Here is a 6364-nt window from a genome sequence, read left to right on the forward strand (position 1 = left end):
GTCATGTTGCATGCCTCTGTATCACTTAGCTGCTTTTCTGGCGAGTCCTCCTTTTCTTTCCTTTGGGGGTTTCTTTGTCTACCCATGTTTGATCGTACCACCATATCTAGATGTTGAGTCATTCAGTGGCTGCTCCTTGGGTGGCAGTGGCTCCTCGGGCTGTGGTTGCTCCCCGGGCGGTTGTGGTAGCAGCTGCTCCTCAGTTGGTAGCAGCTCCTCTGGTGGGTGCTGTTCACAGGTCCCTATTTCTATACTTGTATTCATGCATATAATTAGGCCAAATTGAAACTAAACATAATAAAGTAAATAAATTGGTCTTAGTTTGGCTCTTTGATAAAAATGAGGATGATTAGGGAGAGAGAAATTGTGTTTCAATGGATTCCATAAATACAGTTGTGAATATTAGACTCTAGTCAGTTCATTATCTTCAAAGTTTTATTTTTCACTATAAACTAAACTGAACTACATCTTGAATTTTTCTAGTTTTCTTAAATATTTGACTACAACACTCCAAACTAATGTTTCATTTTTCTCTCATCCTTTGACTTAGAGTTATTAAAATTAAAACTTTATTCCTTTTACCAAACCGTTTCTCATAAATCTTGTCTCAGTAAAACTGAGAGGTATAACACAGTTTGTCTCCACCCTACCACCTCAGGCATCATCACAACTTCCTTTTGTGCCCAGACCTCATCATCCATTTGATAGAGAGCAAAGATTTCTTGTCTCTGAAGGAAAACTTCATCTCCTTACAGCTGGAAACAGCTACAGAAGAAATCCTATACCCTTTTCTCTGAAAGAATTCAGAGCCAAAATCCTTGAGGGGGCAATGTAATAGGCAGGTAGACAGACATGAGCAGAGCAAGGATGATAGGCAAGGTAAAGAAAATCACCAGGGCAGAAAGCCCCAGATGCCTAACTAGGGTAAAAACTGGGGAAACAAGAACCTCACCCCCAGAATAACCTATTCTCCTCTAGCATATCAATGGTCATGCGGTTTAGACCCCCTGGCCTTTTAATTCCTAAAGATAACATCTAGACTTCAGTTGTATTTCAGCTCCAGATCCAGAAAAGTGGAAAAAACAGACAAGTGACCCCATGGCTGCCTCAGCACCAGCTACATTGGCTAATGACTCCCTGCCCTGGCACCAATCAATCAAGGGAGATCATGACCCTGGAAGAGCACATCTGGCAGTTGCTTTTACTTTTTTTTATCTTATTTAATCCTTGTGATATTTCTATATAACTATTATCCTCCCCACTTTACAGATGAATATTGAGACCCTTCCCTGAAACATCCCCTAATATTTCTACATGCAAGAGAGAGATAAATATGCTCAGGATGAAGAACCCAACGCATGCTCTCCCCAAGGGGAGTATGCCCGTGCCATTCCCTTCCTCCTTCTTATTTCTAAGGGACCACAAAAGATTTGCAACCAAGGGAGAAATGGGCAAAAGCAACTTGTCTCAGACTAACCCCCTGAACTTGTCTCCCAGTGAGCCAAAGCAGCCCAGCCTAGGCTCTCCTGTTACTTCTGCTATGCCCTTCCTTGTTTCATTGTCCTAAATATATTTTGGCTGCTCCAGATGTGAGGAAGCCTGTACTAATCCGTGTTCCTGATTGAAAACGTCTGAGATGGTCCCAATGTTTTTGAAGTACCCATTACATTTCCTAGGGGAGTTTAAAAGGAAGTGACTCAAGGCCATGGGCTGGGGGAATTCAGCCAGTACCCTGAACTCATGTGGCTAACACCCAGAGCTCCAGGGAGAATACAAATAGCTCTGGCCTTATTCCTATGTATGCCCTCACTATCAAAAGATCTATCCTCTTCATTCTGGTCTCCGTATTCTGTCAGTAATGAGGGACTTATATGGAAAGGGTGGAACCCTACTTTAGTTAAAACTAGGACTTTACATCCACTGGTGAGGCAATCTCCTTGATAATATAGGTGTCTAGTATATGATCTACCTGGGAACATGGAGGGGCACTGCAAATAGTGCTGGAGGGCCTGTTTTACTCCCTTTCAGCTCTCCTCTTCCCAGTCCTCCGTTCTATTTGTTTTTTGTATTAAAGGAAAGAGTCCTTTACTCAGGCACACAGAGAGGTGTAGGCATAAGAAGCATGCCATGCCTCCCAAGCAAGGGCACTCCCTCCTAGGCTTTTCCCACAAGTCTAAGGCTAGTTTCTTAAAATTCAAACCCTGGGAAGGTTGTCACTTATTTGACCAAAAGATTATCTATAAAAGACACAATTTTTCAACAAACTGCAAAGGTACTAAACAAATACTACATTAAAGGGGGTAACATTTTTCTTCAGAGCCAAGAAATCCTTGTTCTCCATCAGAGGGACTATGAGGCCTGGGCACGGAAGGAGGTGGCGATCATATTTAGAGGTGGTATTCTCTGTGTGTGAATAGGGTTTGTAACATGGTGGAGACAAACTGAACAACAAGAATTATGACAAGTGATCCAGTGAAAGGAAAAGTGATTTAGTGTTCAATGATTCCAAGGCTAAGGGTGGGAGAAAAGCAAGTATTAGTCTGAAGAGTTGTATCTAAACACCCAAGAAAACTAGACAAATTTAGGATTCAATTCAATTCATAGGTGTAAGATAAAACTAAGAAACAATAAATTGCAATCAACTCAGAGTCTGTTGAAATATAATTTTTGTCTCCCTAAAATTACCCTTATTCTTATTAAAGACTAATTCATTTATTGCATTGTCTAGTTTTATTTTGTCTTTTTTTTAAAGAGAATATGGACTTTATTAGGTTTCAAATACAAAAGTAAATCCATCTAAATAGGGAGGCAGAAAGCTCCCTTTGTTTCTCTAGGATTTCCAGCCCCAACCCCATAAAAACATTTTGCTCTCACACAATGGCTAGCAAAGAGTAAAAAGAATCAAGTTCTCAAAAATGAGAGGTATCCACGTTTACGAAGGAGGATGAGCTGAAGGATAAGCTGGAGGATGGGCTGGAGGATGAGCTGGAGGATGAGCTGGAGCGCCTGGTGGACGGGGAGGACACACTTTCCACCAGTGCATCCTCCAGTTGTTTCTCTATCCAATTCTGCTTCTTGGTGGTTAGCGCCTCAGAGAACCGCTGCATGGCGACTTTCAGGTGGAAGGGCTTATCTGTAAAGGTGAGGCGGAACCAGCCAGGTTCCTTACACATGTAGGCCTTGCCAGGGGCCAATAGGAGCTTGTTGTCCAGGAAGCGGCGATAAAGGAGCTGCTCTTCCTCAAATGTGCATGGGTCCAGGTACTCTTTCAAGTTGACCCAGATATAGAGGCCAGAGCCATGACTGAGAAGACGGACCTTCATTGTCTTCAACTTGTTGGTGATGTACCTGTGAGCTACCTGCATCCGGGAGCGATTAGTGGGCAGGTACACGTTGTCAATCCATTCTCTGTCCTGGAGCAGCCGACACAGCTTGTGCTGGGTGATGCCAGTGATGCTGTGGAGGAAGCCAAAAGCGCCAACAGCAGAGACCACCTCCTTGTTGTGGGTGTACAGAGTGCCAAAACGGAAGCCAGAGATCCCCAAACTCTTACTGGTGCCCCAGATCACATGGGTCCTGTTGTAGTCAGGCAAACTTTTCATGTTCAGAACACTGTGGAATGGGATGGATGCACGAAACTCAGACAGCATATAAGTCTCATCAATAATCACATGTAGGTTGTGCCGCTTGGCAAATTCCAGGTATTCCTTCAGTGAGTCCAAAGTGTCGATGTTTCCCAGAGAATTATTGGGGTTGAAGAGAACAAGACCTCTGACCTTTTTCCCCTTAAACTTAGCCTCCAGCAGGGCTTTCTCCAATTTGTCCACAATCAGCTGGAATGGCTGGGTGTCCACCTCAGTGATCTTACTCTGCAGGTGGACATGAATCAGCTCAACTTTTGAATACAGGCGGGAAGTTAATGTGAAGCCAGAATAGAAGGAGGTGGGGATCAGAAAGGCATCACCTGGATCACACAGCACCATGGTCAGGGTCAAGAAGACAGAGAGGGAGCTATTGAGAAAAACCACATTTTCTGGATCAAGCAGGTCAGGTGCCTTGCAGTAGTAGGTCAGGAACTGGGCTACTTCTTCCCTCAGGAATGCATGTCCTCTCCAATCAGGATATTGCAGAAGGTCACCATCAATGTAGTTCATGTCACTCTGACTTAACCTTTCAGTCAGCAGATCAATGCAGAGCTTGTTCTCACTGAGGCCAAGGTTAATGAAGCCCAAGGTGTTCTTGTCCTCATGGTATTTGTCTCCTTGGTAGGCTATGAAGTCCTGGAAGTTGGACTGGTATAAGGCAGAGATGTCAATCCCACGGTTGGATAGGTAACAGCTGATAAATGCAGTTTTTTAATCACTCAGTTGGTGACTTAGCTGGTCAGGCTCCCTGGATGACTGGGCCTGCTGACCGCCTCCAGCACCACCCTTTGAGTCCAGGGAAAGGCGAGGCAGTTGGAGCTCCAGGCTACTTGAGACTCTGGAGTGTAAGAGGTTGACCACCTCACACATTAAATGGATGAGGATGGCTTCCTGGTACCTGATGTTCTGTCTGTGCTGTTGCTCCTCCTGCTCCAGGTCCTCCTGCTGGTGCCTGCTCTCCAGCTGCAGGATGTACTCATTTATGATCTGCTGCAGATGCAGGATCACTTCCATCACCCGGGGGTGGGGACTGTGAAGGGTGTCTGATTGGTGACTCACATTTTGGCTTTTAGTTTGGGCCTTACGAGGCTGGCCTGAACGTGGGTCTCTGTTTCCACTCATCTCTTCTTTGGTCCCAAATCCTTATGCCCGAAGAAATCAATCTTGACCACCAGGGCTCAGGCACCGCTCCAGGGTCCTCCTCCTCTCACTAAGCTTGATTTGTCTAGTTTTATTTTGGCCTGAGTGTCTGCATAAATAAAATAAGAACAGTATTTGACTGTATAGGTTCTTTTAAAATCTGTTTGCTGGAATCTCATGATGGAGCTTTAATGAGCCCCTCAGGGCAAACAAGATGAGTCATCCAGTTGCCATCAGGCTTGCCTGCAATGCCTGCAATTGGGTGAATTCCTCAAGTTTTGAGGTTCCCAAAATGTCTTGAGGTCCTTCCTTGCCATCTCTCAGGAAAGTAATCTTTGTTCCTTACCTGGAAAGATTGCCATGAACCATGCTACCAAGCAAGGTATCAGGCTTTTCTCTGAGGTGCTCACATTGGCTTCAAGTCCTCCAGTGAAATCCAGATTCCAAGCATGTCTCTCTCAGACATGAAACTTCAGCAAAAGTCTTGGTTAATAAAACTATTATTGGAAACTGGTCTTGCCAAAATCCAGGGGGACTAGGTAGGGAGAAATTTACTAAATTGATTTGTTTCCCTGTATCTGAAAAACAAAGCCCTAAAATTAGGAATACTTTTTTTTGTGAGAAAGTATATTTTTATTATTTTTTAATTTTTTATTGTCTGAAGTTTTACATATGTCTCCTTTTCCCCCAATTAACCCTCACCCCCACCCACAGCCATTCCCACCGCAGGCAAGCCCTCACCACCCCAGTGTCTGTGTCCATTGGTTATGCTAATATGTATGCATACAAGTTCTTTGGTTGCTCTCTAACTCCCTTCCCCCAACTCCCCTGCCATTTGTCTCTGGATCTATTTTTGTTCATCAAATTATGTTGATCATTATATCCCACACTAGAGGCCCAGCCTGCCCCCTCTCACAGTCCAGGAACCTTCAGGGGTGGGAGGCGACCCGGAAATCAGGGGAAGGGTATGCCCCATCCCCCCTCTGCTGCTGCCACTGCTGGCAGCGCAAGCCTCAGTCAGCCCTGGTTACCTGAACCTTGGTTGGCCCTGGGCGGCTGGGCAGATGCCATCCAAGGCTTGCCTGCGCCTTGGGTTGGCTCTGGGGGGCTGGGGAGCTTAGGGGACTGGGGGACTCCAAAGGCAGGCGCGTGGAGTGGCTGCACGCCTGCTGCCCTGGTGGGGCTGAGGGGACTGGGCGCCACCATCTTTGAGGGTGTGACAGTCAGTTAGCATATTCCCTCCTTATTGGCTGGGATTTGAGGGCGGGGCATTCAATTAGCATATTACCTCCTTATTAGATAGGATATGAGTGAGATCATGTGATATTTATCTTTCTCCAACTGGCTTATTTCACTTAGCATAATGCTCTCCAGTTACATCTATGATGTTGAAAATGGTAAAAGTTTCTTCTTTTTTATAGCAGCGTAGAATTCCATTATGTAGATGTACCACAGTTGTTTTTTGTTAATTTTATTATTTTTCTTATCTTTCTTATTAAATCTTTATTGATCAGATTATTACAGTTGTTCCTTTTTTCCCCCCCATAACTCCCCTCCTCCCAGTTCCCGCCCCCCCCTCC

At 44.9% G+C, this 6364-nt stretch overlaps 1 pseudogene; it reads right to left on the reverse strand.

Annotated features, from left to right (window-relative positions):
* Nucleotides 1-2909: 2909 nt before the first annotated feature.
* LOC102250621 lies at nucleotides 2910-4766 on the reverse strand (annotated as a pseudogene).
* Nucleotides 4767-6364: the final 1598 nt, after the last annotated feature.

This window comes from Myotis brandtii, unplaced genomic scaffold (genome assembly GCF_000412655.1).
Source record: "Myotis brandtii unplaced genomic scaffold, ASM41265v1 scaffold205, whole genome shotgun sequence".
In the NCBI taxonomy this organism is placed as follows: domain Eukaryota; kingdom Metazoa; phylum Chordata; class Mammalia; order Chiroptera; family Vespertilionidae; genus Myotis; species Myotis brandtii.